Source organism: Mesoplodon densirostris, chromosome 6 (genome assembly GCF_025265405.1).
Source record: "Mesoplodon densirostris isolate mMesDen1 chromosome 6, mMesDen1 primary haplotype, whole genome shotgun sequence".
In the NCBI taxonomy this organism is placed as follows: Eukaryota; Metazoa; Chordata; class Mammalia; order Artiodactyla; family Ziphiidae; genus Mesoplodon; species Mesoplodon densirostris.
In genome coordinates this window covers 125,121,381-125,147,810 of record NC_082666.1, presented here as the reverse complement: position 1 = coordinate 125,147,810, position 26,430 = coordinate 125,121,381, and the positions used below count along the sequence as shown (strand labels likewise).

The window sequence follows — 26,430 nt, the reverse complement described above, 5'->3', positions numbered from 1 at the left end:
GAGATTTAGAGCCTATACAGTCTTGGTTCAAGGAAAATGAAACACTGTAAAATAAAGAGAGAGAATTTCACAGCTAGGAGGAGGCTTGAAGGCCATCTGGACTTGCAATTAGACTCTCTGGCTCAGGACTCAACTTTGAGAATTTAAGAATGTTACACAATTTCCTCCTTAAAGTGATACTGAAAATTCCTACTTACCTCCAGGGTTATTGTGAGGATTAAATAAAATACGATAGATTAAATTAAAAATCTATGGGACACAGCTAAAGCTGTGCTGAGAGGAACATTTATGCATGAAATGCTTACATTAGAAAAGAGGGAACGTCTCAAATCAATATCCTAAACTCCTACGTCAAGAACCTAGAAAAAGAACAAAATAAACCCAAAGTAAGCAGAAGGAAAGAAAGAATAAAGAGCAGAAATCAATGAAACAAAAAACATAAAAACAAAAGAGAAAAATCAGTAAAACCAAGAGGTTTGTCAATAATTTTGACAAACCTGCTCAAGACTGACAAAGAAAGAGAATCAAATTACCAACATGGGGAATGAAACAGGGGATATCACTACAGTCCCTGCAGGCATCAAACGGATAACAAAGGAAGACTATAAACAACTCAACACACATAAATTGGACAACTCAGATGAAATGAACCAATGCCTCAAAAAACACAAACACCACAACTCACCCAATAGGAAACAGATAATTAGTCCTATAACTATTAAATAAATCGACTTTGTAATTTTAAAACTCCCCAAAAAGAAATGTCCAGCCCCAAAGGCTTTCACTGGAGAATTCTACTATGTGTTTAAAATATCAATACCTATTCTACACAGTCTCTTCCGGGGGGGCAGGGAGAGATTCCCGGTCCATTTTACCAACCCTGATACCCAAACCAAAGAGAGCACCAAAAAAGAAAACTACAGATAAATCTCTCTCATGAATATTGACAAAAAACACTGAACAAATATTTGTGAACAGAATTCAGTAATATATAAAAAGAATTAAATTATATTGCACTTAAGTAGGGAAGTGTTATTTTATATAGTTAATCTTATCCAGAAGCAAGAACATTCATTCTCTCCATTTATTCACACCTTTATTTCTATCATATAGTTCGGTCATCCTCATCCCTGCCCCAACATCTCATATTAAGTTAATTTGTATTTTATACAATTTACTCATCCGATCTCCTGGTTCTCCACCGCAACAGCTCATTCTCTGGTTCCGTTTGCCACTCCTTAAATACAGTTGTTCCTCAGGGGTTTGTCCCTTGTCCTCTTCTCTCTTTATCTTCATTTACTGGAGCTTGCCAATAGCTTCAATTAGCACCCCCTGATTGGGTGATTCTCAAATTTACCTCTCTAACCTTGATCCCCCTTCTGATATCTCTTTTCCAATGGTCAGCAACACAGACATCTACACCTCAATGTTCCAATGGCAGCAAGGGTACATCTCCTCTGAGTATAAGGAGGTTGTGTTAGTAAGTGTCTTCTCCCAACAAAGAGGGAAAAAAAGTTCAAAGTACTTGTGCACAAAGATTTATCATTCAGATCACGGCCGAGGCCCTACTTTTTACTCTTTCCCTAATCAAAATTTTTTTGCTGATGAATGGAAAGTAGAATGCTTCATATGTTAGCCACTCACTTGAGGGCTTGAAACTAGCTATGTTCCTGGAAAGCTAAAATGATAAGTAATTCAAGTCAAAAATCCTGAAGATAAGCTGAGAAGTCATCTGGGGCTTAAGAGTTCTCATCCGGAGTTCTGCATATGCTTGTCTTGCCCCTTCATCTCCTCCCTCCTACGCCTCAACACACCTGTGCCCTCCACCATCTCTACCATCGCTTCCTCTTTCAGCGCCTTCTCTGCTAACATTCCTTATCACCACGGCGAACTCTTCCGCCATCCGTGGGAACATTACCAGCAATGAGGACCTTGCTTTCAAGCATCTGCTGATATAATAAACCATCCTACTGACTCAATTTTCTTCTTGTAAAACTAAAACACTCTGATATTGAAACTTCCTATCATGGATTTGGCATATCACTGTTTATTTAGGTCTTAATGCCTTTCAACAAAGTTGTATAATCTTCCTCATTAAAAAATAAATAAATAAATAAACTGAACTAAAGTAAAACACTCAATGGAAGAGAGAAAGAAAACAGAAGGGAGGAAACAAGGGAATAAATAGCTGGTTCCACTTGGGCTGCTGCTATGCATTACATCTGAAACGTATGAAGGGAGAACGGAGCAAGAAGCAGAGAAGCTAGACACCTTCCAGATGTTCCCAAATGAAACCTTCAACTGACTTTAATATATTAAATAACTATAATAACAGCTAACATCTATTGAATGTTTACTGTGTGCCAGGTTAGACCTACTGTATTCCTTCACACACTTTATCTTCACAAGAATCCTATGAAGTAGGTATTACTATTATTCCCACTTTATACATGAGGAAACTAAAACACAGAGCTTAGGTAACTTGCCCAGGGGCATCCATATTGAGTAAAACTTGGATTCAACTCCGTTACTCTAAGGCCCACACTCTCTATGTCTTAACCATTATGATAAACTGCCTGTGATGTTAACTCAGGGAACACAGAGCACAGGCACATCATGCATAAATTCATTTTAAATTATCCATATTACTACAGCTGTACTGTAACCACAGATAATGAGTTATAATTAAAACACATGGTAATACTATTCCAAACCTAAAGTCAACCTTATATTCGTTTTTGTTTATCTGCTAAACAAAAGAAGAAAACAATATAATCAGAGTGAATGACCTACCTGTGCATCTGTGCCGGTAATACTAAATGAGCCCATCAAGAAGGCAGAATCCTATTACAACCCAGGAGCAGGTTCTACAGAACCGTCTGTACATTGCTGTTATTACTACCATTGCCACAAGCCTTTCAAACTAGATAAAGATAGTTCTGTACAGAAAATCATTTCAATAAGTTGTTGAAAGCAATATTTCAGAGATTTTTAAATACTATAACAACCCCAAAGAACATGATTTCCTGATTTCCTGCTAAGCACAGGCATGACAAACAGCCTGTTACCTAGTACCTAGTTCAAAAATCAGGATGTTAAAAAGCTAAACAAATTAAACAAACTAAAATAAATTTCCCAATACTAGCACTACTATTAAGACTCTGACTTCTCTCTTTTATGGTTCAAAATAACAAAAGGCACTTTCCAGGGAAGCTCACTGTTGTTAAAAAATGACTTGTAAAAACTGAATGTAGGCAATTCACAAGTTACAGGAGAGCGAGGTCATGTGTTTTTCACAATACAACCACCGCAGTTTATTTACTGGATAATTTAACCTGGGTGTAAAACAAAGGAAATAAAAAGTTGTCAACAATTAAAAATCAAAATCAGGGGCTTCCCTGGTGGCGCAGTGGTTGAGAGTCCGCCTGCCGATGCAGGGGACACGGGTTCGTGCCCCGGTCTGGGAAGATCCCACATGCCGCGGAGCGGCTAGGCCTGTGAGCCAGGGCCGCTGAGCCTGCGCGTCCGGAGACTGTGCTCCGCAGCGGGAGAGGCCGCGGCGGTGAGAGGCCCACATACCACTAACTAGCTAGGCTAGCTACATACATATACATATACATACATACATACATACATACATAAAACCAAAATCAGGTGAGAAAAACTGGTTGTGCATTGACATACTTACTGAGTTACCAGTCAAGATTATGATACAATCACAAAGAACCACAGAGTTGAGCCACCCTTATTACAGGGCTTTGAAAAAAAGGAAAAACAAGTATTGCTTGCACTCAAGAACAGATTTCTAAGTCCAAAGGTGTTCCACAGATGCCCCTAGCAGACACAAAAGGAGCTCACCAGTAAGTAATAAGCGTTAATTCCGCTGCTCAACTGTGTATAGATATTAACAAGCAAACTAACATTCTTGATTAACCCAGGTCACAATATTGCTGCATTTAGTCAGCAATAAACCTGAACCCAAAAGTCTCAACTCCCAGCATAAGTCCTCAATTGGAAAATTATGCCAATTCCTGTATCTGTTTCCCTTCCCACCAGTTTGATAACAACCCACAAATCAAAATCACATTGTCTCACAAGTCAGTTTTTAACTAGGGTTACAAATCAGATGCACAACTCAGCCAAGAATGTTTTCACATGATAAACCCAGGCCCACCAAACATTAACTGAATCAGAATTCCCAAGCATGGGGCCCAAGCTCCCGCAGTTTGACAAAGCTCCCAGGTGATTTTAATGCAGAGCACACAACTCAATAAACTCAAAAGTATTGGTCTAACAAAGAACTGATGACAATCCTCATTCAGATTGATGACATCTGAATCAGTGTAATTACAGACAACTAAGGAAGACAAAGAGCAATATACCTTATTCATGCAGGAAGTCTATAGACTACATCACAGACTTTTGGAAGATGTGGTGGGTAGACCTTTCACTCGTTGTAACTATATATATATATTTACAATGCACTCTAGATAACACACTTTACATATACTTTCTCATTTCATCCTCACATCAACCATCTTGGGGGTAGGCTTGTTTTTTCTACTTTGCAGAAAAATAAGAGTGAATCCCAAGGTTAGGTAACCTACTTAAGGCCATACAGCAATAAGGTGAGGAGCCCAGATACAAATCCAGGTGTCCGACCTGCACCCTGCTACCCACGTGTTTACTATTTGTTTACTTAAAAGACATTTTGGCTTTCTTCATTACAATAAGCATGTATTGCTTTCATAATTAAGAAAAATATTATCTTGCTGCAGTCACTTCAAAGTACACCACATTAGATTTTTCCATAAATAATGTGACAATTAGCTTTTTAGAAAAAAATAAAGTTGAATTCCTGCATGACAAACCAAATCCCAAAATAAGTCCCAGATGGATTCGAGGTAATTATAATAAATGAAACCACAAAAAGAACAAAAGGAAAACATAAATGTAATTTCACCACAAGCTAAGTACAGCCACTTTTACAGGAATCTAGGCAAAAGTGGAATCCATAAAAGTTCAACAAATCTGACTATATAAGAATCAAAGGCTTCTACATATATATATTTTTTAAGTTGAGATTCAGTGAAAAGATTGGTAGGAGCATTTACAACACAGCATTACTTTCACAGAAGTAAAAGCAATACAATCGTGGTCAAAGGAAATAAGCAGGAAGCTACACAAAAAGAAGGGGCCCAAATGCTAAACATTTTTAAATGTTTAATCATCCCAGCAATCAAAGAAGTGTACATTTAAAACAAGACACAGTGACATTTTCCACCGATAAATCAGCAAAGAATAGTAAAATTACAGTATCTGATACTAACGAGGGTACATTCCCATACTCCGGTGCTGGGAAGGAGAACCCACACTCCTTTCTGGAGCACAGTTTGGCCTTAAGCAATAAAAGCCCTGAAATGGTGCCTTCACTTTGACTCTACAATTCCACTTCCAGAAGTTATTCTTAAGAAAGAATCATGAATGAGAAAAAGGATTTAATATCAAGAATGTCCACATTACAAAGTAAACCATTTAGTATAATAAAGTACAGTACATCTCTGTACTCTGCTGGCAGCTACAGTGACAGGTACTCTTACGTTGTATTAGTAGGAATGTAAACTTGCCATCTGTAACAATTTAAAATATTCATATCTTTGACTCAGCAATTTCACTTTCTAGGAATGCATTCTATGTGAACAAAGATTTGTATTATTGATATAAAAATGTAATCACCAAGCATTCTTTATAATAGCAAAAAAATTATAAATTAAATGTCCAAGATTAGGAGGAAGGTTAAATATTAAGTATGATAAATCCATGTGATTAATATGATTATCACTCTGTCATTCAGTAATATGTTATCTCTCTGTCAATAAGCTTTTCAATCATTTTAAATCAAATGGGAAAATGTTCACAATATGTGAAAAATACAGATTCCACTGTATGGAAGAAGGAGGTGTAAAAACAGGGGTTTTTTTGTTTTGTTTTGTTTTTTAAAACAGGTTTTTTTAAATAAGATCTTCAGATAGATTTGGTGAAGAATCTTTCTGGAACAGTCAACTTGATGTGCAAGTGCCTAGAGCATAAACTAATTTCTCTAAGGGTTTCCATTCCTCAAAAAATAAGATTTTCACCTTATGCTATGGAGGCATACAATTGATATCATTAGTGCTCTAGTCTCCCTAAATGAGACAGAAAACTCAAGTAGAAGTTTGCTAAGCTAAAAATCAGCTTCAACCTGCACGGGTGAATTCAACTTGAGACTCCGATTCTGTCATCCCTTTATCATTACTACCATCTTTCTGATTCATCAGGCCCCCTAACTTCATAATTCCTGTCTTTCTTTTTTTCTTTTTTTTGGGGGGTGGTGGTACGCGGGCCTCTCACTGTTGTGGCCTCTCCCGTTGCGGAGCACGGGCTCCAGACGTGCAGGCTCAGCGGCCACGGCTCACAGGCCCAGCCACTCCGCGGCATGTGGGATCCTCCCGGACCGGGGCACGAACCCATGTCCCCTGCATCGGCAGGCGGGCTCTCAACCACTGCGCCACCAGGGAAGCCCCATAATTCCTGTCTTTCTTGACTCATGTGTTTCTTATCCTTTTTAAACTCATAAACTAAAGGGTAGACTATATGACCTCAAAGATCCTTTGAGATCCTAGGACCCTGCTGACTTACAACTGCCTTGCACACAAAAAGCACATACATACTGTTTACTGGTGGGGGGGGGGGAAATATTACAAACAAATAAACTCAAGGCTATCCCCAAGACCTCCTTTTGTTTCACCTCCAAAATTTCAAGCATAATGCTTTCTTTTAAGGCCCCCCTTAATTTTCCACTGAATCCGATAATAATAATTTGGAGTCCTCACCAACTATCTTCTCCATTTTAAGCCACAATGCCTTTATACTTTACAGCTCCACTTCAGAAATAAAGGAGGTCAGGCTGGGAAGAGTAAGTCAAGGTTGGAAAAAACCCAGGATACAAAAAGATTTTAGGGGCTTCCCTGGTGGCACAGTGGTTGAGAGTCCGCCTGCCGATGCAGGGGATACGGGTTCGTGCCCCGGTCCGGGAAGATCCCACATGCCGCGGAGCAGCTGGGCCCGTGAGCCATGGCCGCTGAGCCTGCGCGTCCGGAGCCTGTGCTCCGCAACGGGAGAGGCCACAACAGTGAGAGGCCCGCCTACCGCAAAAAAAAAAAAAAAAAAAAAAAAAAAAAAGATTTTACCAGTCTGGAATATCTAAGCAGATAACATTTAAAAGAGATAAAGGCAGAGTTCAGCACTTAGATCCCAAAACTACAGGGAAGTGATTTAGCTTAATAACAGCGCACACACACACACACACACACACGCACACACACAGAATTGTGATTTTAGTTGACTATAATTTCAGTGAATCAAGAATATATGACTATCACCTGTTTTTCCTGGGTTTTTTTTTTAAACAAAGTATAGTGTCAAAAACAAAAGGGTAAAAGTTACCCCACTCTGCACTCTGACACTGTATACTGAATACTGTACACTGTGCTGAGTGCCACACTTTAAGAGGGACATTAACAAAGTGAATGCAGGGACGAGGACTAAGAAATTGGTGAGGGGGTTTGAAGCTGTCAAATAAGAAACAGCTGAAGGAAATGGGGATGCACAGCCTGTGGAGTCGAAGACCTAGGAAAAGGATGGGAACCTCAACGACCACAGAGGCCCTGAGAGTGAAGTAAATGAACCGAGGCGGCCAGCAGAGACCTTAGCAAAATGGAGAGCATATCTAGCATCTACGGGAGATTACTACCATCAGAAATGTGAGCTCTACAGCACCAAAGCCTATAATTTTTTCTCAAGAAAAGCCAGAAAAAGAGATTTTTATGTGAAATCTCTGCATTTCTAAAAGCTGGCTCCCAATGTAAGTCTCTGTGTAAGTTGGGTGGTCAAATGGTATGTGCACAGGCCTCACTTGATCCATGTACACTAATTTGCAACTCGTGTCTTGGGAAACGTGATGGCTGTCTTCCAACATCTGCAGAACTGTCAGAGGGAAAAGGAATAGACTTGTTCTACACAGCCCTAAAAGGTGACACTCACAGAAAGGCAAACTGCAGCTCAATAAGGAAAAGCGTCCTAAAAACTAGTCTGCAAATTAGAATGGGCTGCCCAGGGAGGTGCACATCACTGTAAGTATTCAAAGAGGGATAGGTCAGTAAATGTTATCGGCCAATTCAAGAATGCTGCCTCTTACTACATCTGGTCAAATAACTAAACCCCCCCAAGCCTCAGTTTTCTTTCCTACCTTCCTCCCCCCTCAAAAAAAGGAATACTGTAACATTTAGCCTCTTACCTCTCAGAGTTACTATAAAGATCAAAATCTATGTGAGAAAAAAAATATATGAAAGTATGATATGATCGCCAAGAACTATAGTAATTTAAGACATTATTGTAATCTACCATCATAATGTATTTATGTATGTCTTATCTCTCTTACTATACAGGCTAAGGGCATATTCCAAATCTAATTCATTTTTTTAAATTCCTCACTCAGAGTACCAAATATTTGTTGGAAAAGGGTTTAAAAGGAAGTTGGAGGAGACGGTTAAAATGATGACAATATAAGAGGAGAAGATAAACAGTCAACAAAGCAAACATCCAGGGGGTTAATCATTAATAACACTGATCAGTCTAAAAGGTATTGGGCACAGTCAAACGGAGAAATACACAAAAGTAGCAACGTGTGTGAAGGGGCGATACTCTAAGGCAGGCATTGGCAAACTACAGCCAGCTGCCTGTTTCGTAAATAGAGTTACATTAGAATACAGCCTTGCTCATTCAGTTATGGATTGCACGTGTGTATTATTGTATGTACATACTGTATATATGTACTATGTATCAATATATGTTGTTTTCAGTCTACAACAGCAGAGCTGAATAGTTGCAAAGCCTAAAATACTCACTATTTGGCTGTTCACAGAAAAAGTTTGCCTACTTTTCTATTAAAGTACTCCCAGGTTACAAACCACAGAACGCTGAGACATAGTTCATCTTCCCTATGGCTCCATCCCTGCGATTTTAATGGGTCATTTTGGTACACGTGAGCAAAATCCTACACTAAACATCATGACCTAAGAGCAGAGGAGGTAAATATGTCACTGAATGGGGTCTTCATTTTCCTCTTAAATGCCCAAGATGATAAAATTTTTAAGACTGCTTCTTTTCCACCTAGTAATATCACCAACGAGATCTGAAAAACTCCAGGTGTACAGGGAGTGTGGAACTGGTTCAAGCAGGAAAAGATCACGCTTAGAGGTGAGCCTCCCCGTCTCTCTTGAGTTCTCGAACTCCGTCTGCTTGAGCTCCACTACTTCAAGGAACCTACAAATAGATGAAACATCCTTTCTTTCCTCTTAGTTACCCTATCATTACCGGTTCTCAAAAGAAACAGCTGCCGAAAATTAACAGGAAAAAAACAAAATGAAGATAAATATGTGAACCGAAGTTTTCTAAGCTAAACTTAATATCCAGCAGAAACTAGTGCACAGTTTTACGACTTTATGAAAGGTTCATATTCCCTGCTTCACTCTGAAGTAATTATATGCAAAGACATTCAAGTCTCTACCAACAGCAGATCCGGAGGGATCTTCATTTTTCTCCTAATACCTGAATCTCCTTCTGCTTCAGGCAGTATCTCCAACCCTCCCCCAAGGGACCATCTACCAGTCTTGGCTCAGTTAGGGACGCCCACACACACACAACACACAGCCCACGCAGCCAAGACCTCACTCCTGCACTACCCTTCAGTGAGTTTTCATTCAACAGCCAGCCTAAAGCCCTGAGGGAAAGGGCAGGCCCCTGTCTAATCCCCATACATTCTTCTGATGGCGTCAAGCCATCCTTTGAATCTCCCCCCTTCACCCCCTGGAAGTCTACTTCTCAGGCTTCACTTTACCCCTGACTCATTTCTCTCAAACCTGTTTGCTTCAACTCTTTGTATTCACAGGTTAAAACTCTGAGGCCTCATCATAAAAAGATTCCAACTACACACGCTAAGCAGATTTTCTTCCCCTTAGTAAAGTGAGGCGTGGGGACCTGAAGACGCAAGCTCGGCAATCGTTTGTCCAGGAGGTATGCCCCCCGGAGAGCAGGGGCCATCTCTTCAAGTATTACATAAACCGTGTTTCAAGTATTCTGAAGATCCACGATTCGAATCCTCTTCCGGAAAGCACTGAGGCCAGTTTCCCTCATATCAATGTTTATGAGTACTAACCACTCCTCACAAGCAGATCAGGAAATTCCCACAGGAAAAGGTATTTTTAACACACCAAGTATGAGTTTAAGAACATGGGTCTTCTTTCACCCTGAAATATTTAAAAGTCTCCCCGGTAAAAGTTGCTGAGAACGCTGAGCTCCACTCAAGACTATCAGGACCACCCAGGTTACGATCCCAGGCACTCAGTACAGTGAGAATAACTGAACCAGAGTGCGAGACACTGGCTGAGCAAAACGGGGGGAAAGGCCGTCTCCGCGACTACAATGCAGATTTTTTAAAAAACGAAAGAAAACATGGGGAGCCCAGCCTTCAAAAATGAAGCTACCTAAATTGGAGAAAGAAAGCGAGGAGAAGTAATATAAGGAGACCTCTTAGATAAGCCACATATGGGGAAAAAAACTGGACATGTGTTCTGCCTCTCCTCCTCCAAAGGAGCGGAACTGAGAGGACTTGATGAAGCCCCTTAGAATTTCTGAAAAGAAAAGAGGGGGGAGGAGTCCATCAAATTCAAGTCTTTTGAGAGCCACCCAAACCTAAAAAGGTTCTGAACCACTGGCTCAACGTGGAGAAGAGAAACAGCCTCTCTGCAGTCTGGCAGCCCTGCCCGGTCTCCATAGGGTTCCGGATTCGCACTGAACCGTGCCGGGTAATCCGAATAACTCGGCTAAGATTTCAGTCGTGTAGACGCGCACTCCGCAGCCCCTCTCCTGCCCAAGCAGCGCTGGGCCCATCGCTTCAGAGCCTGGGCCCCAGGGCCCCAGAAGCACAGAACAGCAGCACCTGGACCCTTGGGCAGGAGGCTATTCTGACTATGGGCTCCTCATGAAAGGATGTGAGCCTGGTGAAAAGAGCCAGAGGAAGAGCAGCTGCTGGCGGCTGTGTCTGAATGCAGCAGAAAGCAGACCTGGGAGTGTGTGCACGCAGAAAAGGGGAGGGGGGCAGTTCGGGAGGCCCCTTCGTGGACCGAAGATGCTCTGCACAAACAGCTGGACAAACAGCGGGGAAAGGAGGGGAGAGGGCTGCACAGCTGAGGCCGAGCCTTTAGAAAAAGGGGTGGAGGTGGGTGCGAGGAAACTGGGACTATAGGGTGCGTCTGGGGGTGGGGTGGTCGCGTTAAGACCCCCCCCAAAACCCCCGAGGGGGCCCGTTACCCCTTACCCACCCCCCTCGCTGGTGGCTAAGGCTCTGGAAGTCCTCTCCCGAGACGTCTGAGAAGGCCTACTCCGAGGCTGCACGCCCCCGCCGCACCGGGCAGCAGCCTCTCGCCGGCTCCCGCGGCCCCAAAGCGGCCGGCCCCGGACGCGGCCGGCCCCGGGATCCCTACCACGAGCCCCTTCCGGGCTGCCGCCCCGGCTGCTCCGGGCTCCCGCCGCCGCCAGGAGTCCTACCGGCTTCCAGTTCAGGGACGAGCCGCCACCGCCGCCTGCGCGAGACTCGGGTTCCCAAGAGCCGCTCTCGCCGCCTGCAGCCCGCCTTCCAGGCCGCGCCGGACCCTCAGCTCCCCCTGCAGGCTGGCAGCCATTTCCGACCGGCGCCGGCGGAACTTGCCGAAGTGCGCCGCGCCGGAAATGGCCGAACCCGGGCGCTCGCGAGCGGGGTGGGGTGGGGGCGCGGGGGGAGCGTGGGGGGCGGGGAGTTGGCGGTGGGCGGGGGCAAAGGGGGCGTGGTGGGGGCGTCAGTAACTTTGCCGACCGCGCCCGAAGGGCCGCCAAGGCCTTGAGCACCGCGAGCGGCCGCGCCGGGGATTGTGGGAGACGCCCGCGGGGAGGAAGCGCGTGCCCGCCCCTCTGGGCCCTCGGACCCGCGTCCTACCAATGCCCCTCACCCTTTCCGAAAAACCTCTCCGGGGGGTGCGAAGAGAATGCTCCCGCCGGTTCTGGATCGCGTTCTGACTCCAGAACCTCAGCCGCTTGGAGCGGCCCGGTGAACTTTAGGTCTAAAAATAAAGCCATCACCACAGACAAGGCCTTCCTCAGCGAGCTGACCGGTCTCCGGCAATGGTCTGGAGTTGTGAAACACTCTGATTATTTAACAACAAAGAAAAGGCCGGACGGCGTGACTGCCTAGGGAAAAAAATCCCGGGGCTTTGCAAAAACAATGGTTTAGTCCAGTCGTGTTGGCGTGATCAACCAAAACTGGGAGGAAAAGGCGATGCAGTCTGAAATACTTAAGAGCCAACCCCTGTGAGCGGAAAAGCGCACATATTCCTACAGCCCTAAGAGACGCGTCGCTGTCAACTTCCACACTTGCAAAGTCAGGACAAAACTTTTTAACTGAAATGATGGGAGTGGGTGAAGGAACTCCACCAATCCTGGAAGACACACCTGATTATTAATGTTCACTCAGGAATGCGTTTAAGCCATTATTTAAAATCCGTAAATGCAATATGATCTAAGATCAAATTTGCTTCAACTTTTTTTAAACATGCTTTTAATTTCCAAAGGGCGGGGCTTCTACTCCAGGGTTTTCCAACCAGGGAACCCGACACACACCAGGACCCGAAAAAGCTGGGGAGGCAAGGCAGGGGCGGGCTGGGATCCCCGTACTTGGGTGGTCTGTACGTTAGACAAACTGCACGCCCTGAGACCGCTCCACATTTGCCCTGTCTCATCCACACACCTTTCCTGGTGGAGCCCAGAGGCTGACACGGGATAGTTTGGGCTAAGGCTTCCATCTGCAAAACAAAACTTTTAAAAACCTAGCAACCGGGCTTCCCTGGTGGCGCAGTGGTTGAGAGTCCGCCTGCCGATGCAGGGGTCGCGGGTTCGTGCCCCGGTCTGGGAGGATCGCACATGCCGCGGAGCGGTTGGGTCCGTGCGCCATGGCCGCTGAGCCTGCGCATCCGGAGCCTGTGCTCCGCAACGGGAGAGGCCACAGCAGTGAGAAGCCCGCGTACGGCAAAAAATAAAATAAAATAAAAAAATAAAAACCTAGCAACCTGTTCTCCAGAGAACACTCTTCATCTCCCCAAACCCATCCACCCCTCCTTTTCCTGATCCCCCTTTTCTTCTGTCTTTCCTGACATCTCCTTACTCTTCCCTCTCACCGCACTCTTACCTCTCCTTTTCCCTTTATTACTAAGGACAAACTTAAACCTTCAAAGTCGTACCACTGTCATATATGTACAAAAACAACCCCTTTCTGGGCTTCCCTGCTAGTGCGGTGGTTAGGAATCTGCCAATGCAGGGGACACGGGTTCAAGCCCTGGTCCAGGAAGATCCCACATGCTGCAGAGCAACTAAGCCCGTGTGCCACAAGTACTGAGCCTGCGCTGCAAAGCCCATGAGCCACAACTACTGAGCCCATGGGCCACAACTACTGAAGCCCATGCACCTAGAACCTGTGCTCCACAGCAGAAGCCTGCACACCACAACGAAGAGCAGCCCCCGCTCACAACTAGAGAAAGCCTGCATGCAGCAATGAAGACCCAACGCAGCCAAAAATAAATAAATTTATCACACAAAAAAAATCCTTTCTAACTTTTACCAATTTTGTTGAGAAAAGTTGGAGGCAGGGAAGCAAAAATCAAAATGCTTTAAAAATCAAAAGAAATGAAATGAAATGAAAATGGGGAAAACTGTTCTGTTGCCCAAATATCAAGAATAGCCTGGGCTTCCCTGGTGGCGCAGTGGTTGAGAGTCTGCCTGCTGATGCAGGGGACACGGGTTCGTGCCCCGGTCCGGGAGGATCCCACATGCCGCGGAGTGGCTGCGCCCCTGAGCCATGGCCGCTGAGCCTGCGCGTCCAGAGCCTGTGCTCCGCAACGGGAGAGGCCACAACAGTGAGAGGCCCGCGTACCGCAAAAAAAAAAAAAAAAAAGACTAGCCTAAAGTTGTTCTTTTTTTTTTTTTTTTTTTTCTTCACACTTTATCTTCTCGGCTCTCCTGCAGAGGTCTGTGGCAGCAGGCAGGGTCTGGCCGTGTGGGAGGAGACACAACAGAAGCCCAGAAGCCAGGGCTGGTTCATCACCAAGCACTGGTTCATCTCCACGCGGACAAAAGAGGGCCTGCAGATAGCTGCTTCCTGGCGGACTCATCCTAAATGTCTTCTTCTACATCTGAGTGACTTAACATTGCTGCCCCTAACGCCGACTTATTTGATTCCAATAATAGTTCAAGATTTAGGGTGAAAAAGGATACCCAACCAAAATTTGGTCGAACTTTGACATCCCTAGAGCCCTGGGTGCTGCTGAGCACCTGCCTCCTTTGGATCTTGTGAGCCTCTTTTCTCCCACAGTTCATCTCTCTAGCTGTGATGTGGGCCCCTTTCTTTTCCTCTCCGCATTCTCTTCCTACCATCATCTCAACCTCGAAGCAAGTCCCTCACCTCATCGCCCCAGTCCCTATTTTCCAGCTGCACTGGAGACATCACCACCATCATCCTATGAATACCTATTTTATGAATACTAAGCTAAACCCTTTGTTGGCATTGTCTCATTTAAATCCTTGCAGGGTGATATCAGCTTACTGATAGGGAACCGACATGTCAAGAGGCTAAATAAATAAGGTGCCCAAGGTCACAGAGTGAAGTGCAAAGTACAGATGGAACTCCAAGTCTCCCCAACTTCAAAGTCAATATTCTTGACCAGAACAATCTGGTTGTCTCACCAGGACCTTAAGCTTAATGTATCCCACACTGAACTCATCTTTATCCCTTCCCCCTGTGCTCTCCTCAAATGCCCTTATTTATAATAGTGTGACCATTATCTTTCCTAACATAGAAACTCAAAACCTGGCATCATTTTTTTTTTTTTTTTTTTTTTTTTGGCTACGCCACGCAGCTTGCAGGATGTTAGTTCCCTCGGCAGTGAAAACACAGAGTCCTAACCACTGGACCAACAGGGAATTCCCCTGGTGTCATCTTTGACATCTCTCTTTACCTGCACGTTAAATCAATTTTCAAGACTTAAAGCCTTGATGTGTACGATCTCTACAATCTGTTCTCTGCAGTCTCACACCCAGTTCCTGGCTTCAAGTCCTCTCCTGGGCTGTTGCCTTACTATTTTAAGTTCTGGCTCAGGAAATACAATCACATTCACAGGGGCTCTCCTCAAGAAAGAAAGCCAAGACAACAGGACACACAATGAAGCTCATCTTCGCTGATATGAGACCTCTCAATATTATGACCTTTTACAACATATTGTAGGCTTCTAATAGCGGGAGCCTATGGGTCTTCTCTCTAAAGCATGGTCATAGGGACTCAGCAGTGCCCAGTCTCTTTATTTTTGGTTCCAAATTTTAAATTCCCAGAAAAGAGACATGACTGGCCTGGCTTGGGTCCCTTTTCCACCCCTCGATCCATCAGCCTTGGTTGAGCAGCCGGTGAACCTTGTCTAAATATAGCAGTTGGAGCCTCTCCTATAAATAGGGCTTGTTCCCAGAAAAGGAGGCATACACCATTCATCATTTGTTCATTCATTCATTCCATCAATAAGTAGCTGAGCGCCTACCAAAATATATGCAAGGTTCTTTCATATATGCAACATGTCTAGAACATGACCCCGCCCTCATGCCATGAAAGTCACAACATAAAAAGATAAGAAATCGGACTTCCCTGGTAGTGCAGCAGTTAAGAATCTGCCTGCCAATGCAGGGGACATGGGTTCAAGCCCTGGTCCGTGAAGATGCCACATGCCATGGAGCAACTAAGCCCGTGCACCTCAACTACTGAGCCTGCGCTCTAGAGCCCTCAAGCCACAACTACTGAAGCCCGCATGCCTAGAGCCCATGCTCCACAACAAAGAGAAGCCACTGCATTGAGAAGCCCACGCCCTGCAACAAAGAGTAGACTAGACCCCGCTCGCTGCAACTAGAGAAATCTCGTGCACAGCAACGAAGACCCAACACAGCCAAAAATAAACTAATTAATTTTTTAAAAAAATAAGAAATCACTAGATAAAATCATAACAATATTCACCCCTAAGAGACCATCAATCCAATTATATGTAATGGAAGATAATTCACCACACCGTATATAAGCCTCTGGTGGTAAAAGTAATCAGTACTAACATGTACATGTTCAACAAAACCAGTCCATAGCAGCATCACTAGAAACAGACAGAAACAGAATAAAAACCACCCAAATGTCCATCAGCGGTAGACTAGATAAAGTATAGTGTATTCACACAGTGGAATATTTTACAGCAATGTGAATTGAATGCTTTGCAAATATACACAACAAAATTGATGAATGTCCCAGTGTTTAGCAAAAGAAGCCAGACATGAAAAAGTATATAGGGTATGATTCCACTCATAGAAAATATGAAAACAGGCAAAACTAATCTACTCTTAGGAAGTAGTTACTAGAGGGGAACAAAAGGGGCTGCGTGGGCGCTGGTCCTGCTGTTTCTTGTTGGGGTTTTTTTTTGTTGTTTTGCTTTTGGGTTTTGTTTGTTTGTTTGTTTGTTTTTGAGGTACGCGGGTGTCTCACTGCTGTGGCCTCTCCTGTTGCGGAGCACAGGCTCCAGACGCGCAGGCTCAGCAGCCATGGCTCATGGGCCCAGCCGCTCCGCGGCATGTGGGATCTTCCCGGACCGGGGCACGAACCCGTGTCCCCTGCATTGGCAGGCGGACTCTAAACCACAGCGCCACCAGGGAAGCCCCCTGCTGTTTCTTGAGCTGGGTACAGTTACACAGGTGCGTTCAGTTTGTCCCAATCCATCAGGCTGTACACTTATCATATGTGTCCTTTTCTATATGTATGGTATCCTTCAATTTAAAAAGTTTTTTAAATTAAGTAATTAATGGTTAAGCCAAGGAGCCTTTAATCACCCTTGAACACTGTTGCTATGATTATCCTAGAGATGCCAATTACTGCTGGCCCCATCCGCCACCTTCTTAGAGACCCTAAACCCCATCAGCCTTTGGAAAGAGCCGCCACTCCTACTGCACGGCCTCCTCCCCTCCAGCCCCAGCTGACTAGACTTGATCTCACCTGGACACTTGGGAGCCAGACACTTTGAAGCTGAGTCAAGTGATAGAGAGTGCTTCATCTAAGAAATTGCACAGATTTGAGGCAAAGAATTTCTGGACATATGCACAGTGATAAGCAAATAAAGTTGATCTGCAGAAAATAGAGCCAACACACAGAAGGAAGCAAACAAACCTGTGGGAGATGGAGGGACACGCCCCAGAAGCTGCCTACTCTCCAGCTCTGGTACGCATGAGCCCCACCTGTCACTGGGTATCCATCAGATTGCTCATGTAACCATACTAGCACAAAAAAGAAAACCTTACTTATTTAAATTAGCGTGAACAGGTTTGTTTGTGGCACGGTATTATCTCATTTAGTCCCTATGACAACCCTACACAGTAAGTACCACTAAGATTCCCATTTCTCGGATGAGAAAACGGAAGCCCAGAGGGGATAAGTAACTTGCGCAAATCACACACCCAGTAAGTGATAGTGCCAGGATTTGGACCCAAGCAGTCTGATCCCGGAGCCTGAAATCTTAACAACTTGACTACACTGCAGTGCGAGGGAAATGCTGAAAATGGCAACGTGAATTGCATGTTGCGTTAATGGATTTAACTAAGGCATCTGATTCTGTTAAATGGAGAAATGATAAAAAAAGATTTAAAAACTGGCTGTCTGAAGAAGTTGGTAAGCACTTCTTTCACAAGGGAATTACAGTTTGAGTTGTAGATGCCAGAGAAACATAAAATGCATATAATGGGACAAATTATACTAAGTAAGACTGTGTTCTTATACCAGGAAATTGTTTATTTAAAAAATTTTAGCAAAACTCTCTCTTAGCGGGTCCCCACTGATTACCTATTTTCCCCAAAATGTTAATACCCAGGAGAAGGGAGTTTTCATGCTATGGAAGGAGAAATTGATGATAAAAGTTACTGCAAGTCTCAGGGAGGGAGGTGCCAGTTGTCACTTTCCATGATGATGGCCAGGCCCCCAGTCCACTCAGCAAAGCTTCTAGATCAATCACAACCAAGCCACTGGTGACCCCCAGCAACCTTCAAAAGGTACGATTCAGGAATTATCAGTGAGTTTAAGTCAGATAAGAACTTGTTCTCTCTGTAATGCTTTGATTTCAAAAGAAAGTGCTGACAACCACTACTCAAGATCTTTTCTATATATGATTGAACACTTTTGTGGCTTATATTTAGAACAATGCATGACAATTTCTAGATTAGAGTTCCAAGGTGACCTTCTCTTTGGTACATCAATGCCAAAAAAGACAAAAGGTCATCTTCTGAGGCTCCACGGATAGCACTCTTTAGCCTGCTAAATGGCTCAGTCTGCAAGTCCTTGCTTTGAAGTTAAAAAGAGGCTGTTTTGTAATCTGGCAAAGGGTGGGACAGTTTGGGTGGTTTGTGATAATTTGTAGTAAGAACACTGAGTTTAACCTGAGGTCCAAAACAAAGCACGTATTATCTTCAAAAAGAGGATTTAACTCATTTCCTCACTACCTTGCACATGGCTATGAAAAATAAGTTTTGCTAATAGGAACCTACTGTAGAGCACAGGGAACTCTACTCAATACTCTATAATGGCCTATATGGGAAAAGAATCTAAAAAAAGAGTGGATATATGTATACGTATAACTGATTCACTTTGCTGTACATCTGAAACTAACACAACATTGTAAATCAGCTGTACTCCAATAAATTTTTTTTTTAAAAAAGAAAAATAAGTTTTGTACTAGTTTCACATCAGGAAGCTTAGCCTGAGGCAAACCTGTTGTCTACACAAGACGTAATCTATAATGACCAATTAACATTCTAAAAGTTAGTTATTGTCTCTCAAATATAATGTATCTGTCTCTAAGTTCCCTTCTTCCCTCAAAAGCCTTCTCCCCTGTGTGTTTTTATTCTCTGCTCACCATGTCAGCACAGCTTTGCCGAGGCAGTCACATTGGACGATCAGTAGATATCAAAATGCCATCAAAGGGCTTCCCTGCTGGCACAGTGGTTGAGAGTCCGCCTGACGATGCAGGGGACACGGGTTCGTGGCCCGGTCCGGGAAGATCCCACATGCCGCGGAGCGGCTGGGCCCATGAGCCATGGCCACTGAGCCTGCGCATCCGGAGCCTGTGCTCCGCAACGGGAGAGGCCACAACAGTGAGAGGCCCGCGTACCGCAAAAAAAAAAAGAAAAAAAAAATGCCATCAAAATTTCCTAAGCTTGCTCCTGGAAATTCCAAATAGTGACACAAATGTTCCCAAAGGCAAATATAAAGGCACCTAACATTTGCCCTAAATTAGGCCAGTGAGTAGTAAAAATGTGCCCAGTTAGGTACAACATGCCACAAGACTAGTTGAAGACCTTAATGCAGTGAGAGCTATAACCAGAAAAAAGACAAGTCAGGCCAAGCGCTGACGGCTGAGTTCCAATGTCACATTTGTAGGCAGCTCCATGACTCCAAAATTGTCCTGATACCAAAAGTTACTCATAGATTCAAAAAATCAGCTGCTCACTACTTTCACTTAAAAATGCTTCCTGTAAACAAGGCATTCCAACTGAAAATTAGCCAAGTGTCTTAGAGGTACTTAAAGAACGTCAATTAACATATTAGTTAACCAATTTGGCTGGAAAATCAAAATTGAAAGAGCAATTTCCAAATGTAATCTTGCTCAAAACTTTTAAAAAATATGTAACTTTTTAATAACATATGGGTTTATGTATTTTTTTAAAGTAGTTTCTGCCAACCAGATTTTCAAAAGAAAAATGTGGAGATTTTAAACCAATTCATGAAGGTTTGCAACAAGATTTTATTAAAGAAAAATACTATTTTCCCAAATATTCCTAAATATGAATTCTCAACCTAAATAGTGAGAGCATAATCCTAGTGGTCCCAGTCAATCCAAGAAAATAATCATTGACCCCTTCCTCAACCCAAGCCTTCAGAAGCCTTGCAAAGACTATGCCACAGGTCAAAAAATGGAAGCAAATGAAAGTGTGACCACATTTCTACAAATATATCAATTCTGTGGTCCAAAACGAACAACCCCAAGCTCAACTCTAATGGATAATGTCAGATTATTTCACCCTCTTGTTACAAAGGGACACACATCATTACGTTGTGTATAGGTTATGAAGAAAAGCATAACTGTAAGGTGAACAGGTGATTATTTAGTAAAAGGATGGCTGACGTAAGTGATGTAAATAATCCAAAAATATTTTAACCATATGTGAAAAGTGCTAAGTATGAAAATCCTTTAAAAGTTCAAATACTACATGCATTTGTATTATTTTTACGTACATTTAACTATGTTTCAATGATGCTCAATATTTCCTTATTTTCATATTTAATTAGTTTAAACAATAAGCATGTAAATGTTAGTAGGTACATAAATTAAGAGCAAAAAAATCACAAAAACTGATAAATATTTGCCAACTCTATGGCTTCCTTCCAGCTCATGAGCACAATTTTATAAAATTGCTATCTTTATGCATCAACCATTTCCATTTCTCCTTTTTTCACTTACTTTGAATGGACTATTATGTGTTTCTACATGATTCTCATAGTCATCTCTAAAGACATTCCACATCTGTCTCAGTGGTTCCTGAATGACAGTTTTCAGAGCAAGATCAAACGAAGTTTTCATCAGTCTACAGTTAAATGAGAAAAGCCAAGGCAAGTTAGTGAGTTTTTAATAAAGCTAACTTTATTCAATTGAAAAGATTGTCCTTTGAGATTACATCCTTTCCCTTTTCTTGTGTTCACATGTGTTTTTATGAAATGATGGTAACGGTAAATGGCAGTTTTTTCTTTATCTTCCTTATATGACGAAATACTGAAACATACCTATTTTGTTCCCTACCACCATCAGTTACTTTTTATTTTACTAGTCCGTTAAATCCAAAAGTCAACTAACTACCAGTCTGTCTAAATACCCCCCTTCATGGCATTTTAAAGTACGAGCCCACACAGACACACTCAAAAAAATGTTTATGGAAAGACTCTGTGGTAGCAGACCTCCAAAATGTCCCCAATGATCCCTGCCCCTGGTATTCACACCCTTGGGGTCCCCTCCCACTCTACACCAGGGATGGTGTGTGTGACCAAGAGAACACAGAAAAAGTGATGACATATCTTCCCTGAGATTAAGTTACACAAGGCTTTTCAGCTTTCACCATGGTTTCTCTCTTTCTTCCATCCCTCACTCTGGAAGAAGCCAGCTGCCATGTCATGAGCAACACTACAGAGAGGTCCTTGTGATAGGGAACTGAGGCTTCCTGCCCAAAGCCAGGTGAGTAAAATTGGGAACAGACCACCCCAGCTCCAGTCAAGCCTCTGGATGACTGCAGCCTAATGGAAGACCCTGAGCCAGAACGGCCCAGCTAAGCTGCTGCTGAATTCCTGACCTACAGACATTGAGATATAATAAATAGTTGTGTTTTAAATGACAAAGTGTGAGGTAATGTGTTATGGAACAATACATAACTAATGCAACTCCTTTATCCTTTTTCAGCTACAAGATGAACAGCTCTCTGGCCCCAACACAGTGCCAAAACTGCTTAACATGAATTCATGCCTACATTGGGAGAGAGAGGATTAGTGACGGCTTGTGATCTCCATTACTCTGGCTTTAGTTTGCTTACATCGACTTTTTCCTTCTCCGTTGCTTTTTCTACTTTTCTCATATTGACCTAAGTACTCAGCAAACTGAAGAATCCATCTCTAGCAAGGGAATCAATTCTACAAGTCTGTAGGCTTAGTTAAAGGAATCATCCTATGTAAATACGGTATTTTATAATATTTTAGAAATCTGGTAAATTGCTATTGACAGAATCCCTCACCTTGGCTGTCAGATCTTTACAAGCCCATCCTTATCGCAACAGATGAGCACGTCTCGTATTCACAGAGAAAGCAGAAGCAACAGACATGATCTCTTTTAAATTCCATCTTCCCACTTTTAAACCTATCTATAAATATTGGGGTGAAAAATTATTATTTTAGCAGCTGATATCAGAGCTCCTCTTAGGGATAGAAAATGCCTTATTGAGGAAACTACCTTGATATGAACGCCTGAAGTATGAAAGAAGAAAGCTAGACTTACAATAAAACTGAAGAAAAGAGATAGCTAAACAGAGCTTTACATACAAGAAAAGAAAGAAAAAAAAAGACAAAGGACACGAGGACTGAAAGAGAGCAAAAAGGAGAGGAAATGGGAGGGAGATAAGGAGAAATGGGGCTCAAACAACAACGTGGGAGGTAAAAGCTTGGGGAGAGAGCTCCAGGGACAGTGGAGCTGAAAGTAGGTTTAAAATAGAAATATCTATTATTGGACTTTACATTGTTTGTGTTGCTAAGGACATAAAATCCCCTAAGCCTTCAGTAATATCTGACACATGCACAAATGCCTTAGGTAAGTGATTTGGGGAGAAATCCAGGAAAAAAAGATCGGGGTGGGTCTGAGTTCTACAACTGGGTCAGCGTGGAACCAAGGAATAAGAACAAGGGAATTGAGTTACAAGTGAGATGATGAATTTAGTGGAAGCAGAAATGCAAAAGCCAAAGGAACCATAAAATCAGCTCCCAGGAATTAACAGAAATCTTGGAGCAGGCATTGAACTCCCCAATGGATGTGGGATGGGGACAAGCTGATTTCAACACTTAAATCTCAAAAGAGAATGCTACTTTAGCTGACATCTGGGTACATATTCACGGATTCTCCTCTCATCTGTTCTGGCTTTTGACAAAGAAGTCCCAAAGTGGCACTATTTTTTAAAAATTATTTAATTACTTATTTATTTTTGGCTGCGTTGGGTCTTCGTTGCTGCGTGCCGGCTTTTTCTAGTTGCGGTGAGCAGGGGCTACTCTTTGTTGCGGTGCACGGGCTTCTCATTGAGGTGGCTTCTCTTGTTGCGGAGCACGGGCTCTAGGCATGTGGGCTTCAGTAGTTGCAGGAGGCGGGCTCAGTAGTTGTGGCTCACGGGCTCTAGAGCGCAAGCTCAGTAGTTGTGGCTCACAGGCTTAGTTGCTCCGTGGCATGCGGGGTCTTCCTGGATCAGGGCTCGAACCTGTGTCCCCTGCATTGGCAGGTGGATTCTTAACCACTGCGCCACCCGGGAAGCCCAGTAGCTCTATTTTTAATGTGATCTAATACCCTTCCTTTAGGCCTGGCTCCATCAATTATTCTCTCTTTGCTATGTAAAGTCAGTATCCTCCTCACTACAGGGGTTTTCCCCCACTTCCCCCACTGCTTATGTACAGGCTCAGGCCTAAACTACCATCATCATACAACACAGGCTTTGAACTCAGAAAGGTTGAGACTTTGAATCCTTATTCTGTTTATTGATGGTATAACCTTGGACATATTACTCAACCTCTCTACATACTCTCAGCAATAATTTCGTCATCAAAAAATGGGGATAGGGCTTCCCTGGTGGCGCAGGGGTTGAGAGTCCGCCTGCCGATGCAGGGGACGTGGGTTCGTGCCCCGGTCCGGGAAGATCCCACATGCCGCGGAGCGGCTGGGCCCGTGAGCCACGGTCGCTGAGCCTGTGCATCCAGAGCCTGTGCTCTGCAACGGGAGAGGCCACAACAGTGAGAGGCCCGCGTACAGCAAAAAAAAAAAAAAAAAAAAGGGGGGGGATAATAAGGACTTCCCTGGTGGTCCAGTGGTTAAGACTCCAGGCCCCCAATGCAGGGAGCCCGGGTTCTATCCCTCCTCAGGGAACTAGATCCCACATGCCGCGGCTAAGACCCAGCACAGCTAAATAAATAAATGAAAGAAAATGGGGATAATAATAGCACCTACCTCTTAGAAGTATGGTAAGGATTACCCTGGATAATGAGTGTACATCGTTAGCTCAGTGCCTGGCAAACTGTAAGCCCTCATAATGTTAACTGCGATCATCATCCACCAAAATTCTTTAAAAAGTCATCTCTGCTCTGGGTCCCCTTCTTCCATCACCATTCACTCTTTGAACCCAAGAAGGCTGGCTCCCGCCAATCTACTGAAATGGCTCTCATTAAGGTAACCAGTGACTTCCCCAGTCAGTAATCCCAGTGAATCTTTTCCTTCTGGAATTCTTCTGCAGAATACGTGGTAGTCCTAGTCACCGACCTTCTTGAAATGGTCCAGTCTTGGCTCTCTCACCACTCTTTCTCTTTTCTTTCCCTGGACCTTCTTTCTCCACCACCCTTTAAGTGTCCGTGTGCCCAGGTTCCGCCCTTAGCCATCTTCTGTTCTCATTCAGCACCCACTAGGTGAACGCAGCCCAATCTCTACTTTTAACCTAGACCTTTCTTCTGAGCTCTTGAGCCAAACTGCCCACTAGACATCTTGTCCTAGGTATTGCACAAACCCAGCCTTCCAAACCAAAGTCATAGAGACTATTAACAAAACGACCGTTTTCTCTGTCTTCGCCAATTCTTTTTCTTCCTAGTAACCATTTTCATCATTTTTTTTTTTTTGGCCATGCTGCACAGCTCATGGGGTCTTACTTCCTCAACGAGGGGTGGAACCCGTGCCCCCTGCAGTGGAAGTATGGAGTCCTAACCACTGGACCGCCAGGGAATTCCCCCATTTTCATCATGAACATCAACTGTTATCCTCCTGTCTCCCTTGTCCACTGTGTCCAACTGGCTATCAGAGTTTGATATCCAGAATCCTATGGCCACCTCTCAGTCCTGCTCCATCCCTCATGACCCCAGGGTAGTCCAGAGTGGCCTTTAGAGCCACATGGGCCTGGGTTCAAATATTAACTATGCCATAAACTTACCAAGACTATTCTTGGCCAAGTTCCTTCACCTCTCTGATCTCAGGGTTTTGTGATAATTAAATGAGGTATCATACGCAAAATGGCCAGCACGTAGCTGGAATTCAACAAAGATTCCCCTGCATTCCCTTCCTTCAGGTCTTCATCATCACCTGGTCTAATGCAATGTCCACCTCGTTGGTCTCTTTTGCCCTCTCTCCTCCAAATTGCCCTACAGTTAAATTCTCTAGAAAATAATAAGATGCTATCATCTCTTTGCTTTAATATCTTCAACGTTTCTTTTTTCATATGGAACAAAGTCCAACTGCCTTCCTGCCCATTCTCCCCCATCCTGGTTACTCTACAATATTGACTCTTCACCAGCTACATCATATACATATTGGCTTACATCTCCACACATGCTGATCCCTCCGGTTGTAATTCCCTTCCCACACCAAGTTGTTCTGTCCAACTGGCAAGCTTCTTCATCCCCTCAAGGACTTTTTCAAAAGCTGTCACTTAACACGACAATGCAAACTCGGGCAACAAAAGCAAAAATAAACAAGCTAAAAAGCTTCTGCATAGCAAAGGAAACAATCAATAAATTGAAAAGGCAACCTACAGATTAGGAGAAAATATTTTCAAACCATATATCTGATAAGGGTTAATATAAAAAATATATAAAGAACTCCTAAAACTCAGGGGCAAAAAACAAACTACCCAAATAAAAAATGGGAAGAAACCTAAACAGACATTTTTCCAAAGATGACATACAAACAGTCAACAAGTACAAAACAAGGTGCTCAACATCACTAATCATCAGGGAAATGCATATCAAAACCACGAGATGTCACCTCACACGTGTTAGGATGGCTACAATCAAAAGACAAGCAATAACAAAATGTTGCCAAAGACGTGGAGCAAAGGGAACCTTTGTGCACTGCTGGTGAGAATGTAAAGTCATCCAGCCGTACGGAAAACAATATGGAGGTTCTTCAAAACACTAAAAGCAGAACTATCCTATTCTGGGTATACACCCAAAGGAAATGAAATTAGTACCTCAAAGCGATACCTGCACTCCCATGTTCACTGCAGCATTATTCACAACAGCCAAGACATGGAAACAACCTAATTATCCACTGATGGATACACACAATGGAATATTATTCAGCCTTTAAGAAGATGAAACTCCTGCCATTTGTGACAACATGGATGAACCCAGAGGACATTATGTGAAGTGAAACAGTCTAGATGCGGGAAGATAAAAACTGCATGATCTCACTTAGATGTGAAATCTAAAGACGTCGAATACATACAAGCAGAGAGTAAAATGGTGGTTTCCAGAGGTGTGGAGGTGGGGCAAACAAGGAGATGTTGGCCAAAGGGTACAAAGTTGCCATCATGTAGGATGAATAAGTCTAGAGATCCAGCGTACAGCATGATGACTGTGGTCAGTAATACTGTATTGAATACTGGAAATTTACTAAGAGGTTAGATTTCACCACA

General features: G+C 43.4%; 1 protein-coding gene across 6 annotated transcripts in view; it reads right to left on the bottom strand.

The window, feature by feature from the left end:
- EXTL3 (exostosin like glycosyltransferase 3) overlaps positions 1-26,430 on the bottom strand; it is a 131,650-nt gene that overhangs the window by 55,003 nt on the left and 50,217 nt on the right. For 2 of the 6 annotated variants that reach the window (XM_060102615.1, XM_060102620.1), the window contains exon 1: positions 11,647-11,796. The exons of 2 other annotated variants lie outside the window; for them this stretch is intronic. The gene's annotated coding sequence lies outside the window, so the exon portion shown is untranslated. Of the gene's footprint in view, positions 1-11,582; positions 11,797-20,702; positions 20,827-26,430 lie in introns of those variants that run through there. 2 more of the 6 variants (XM_060102617.1, XM_060102619.1) reach the window with 2 other exon arrangements.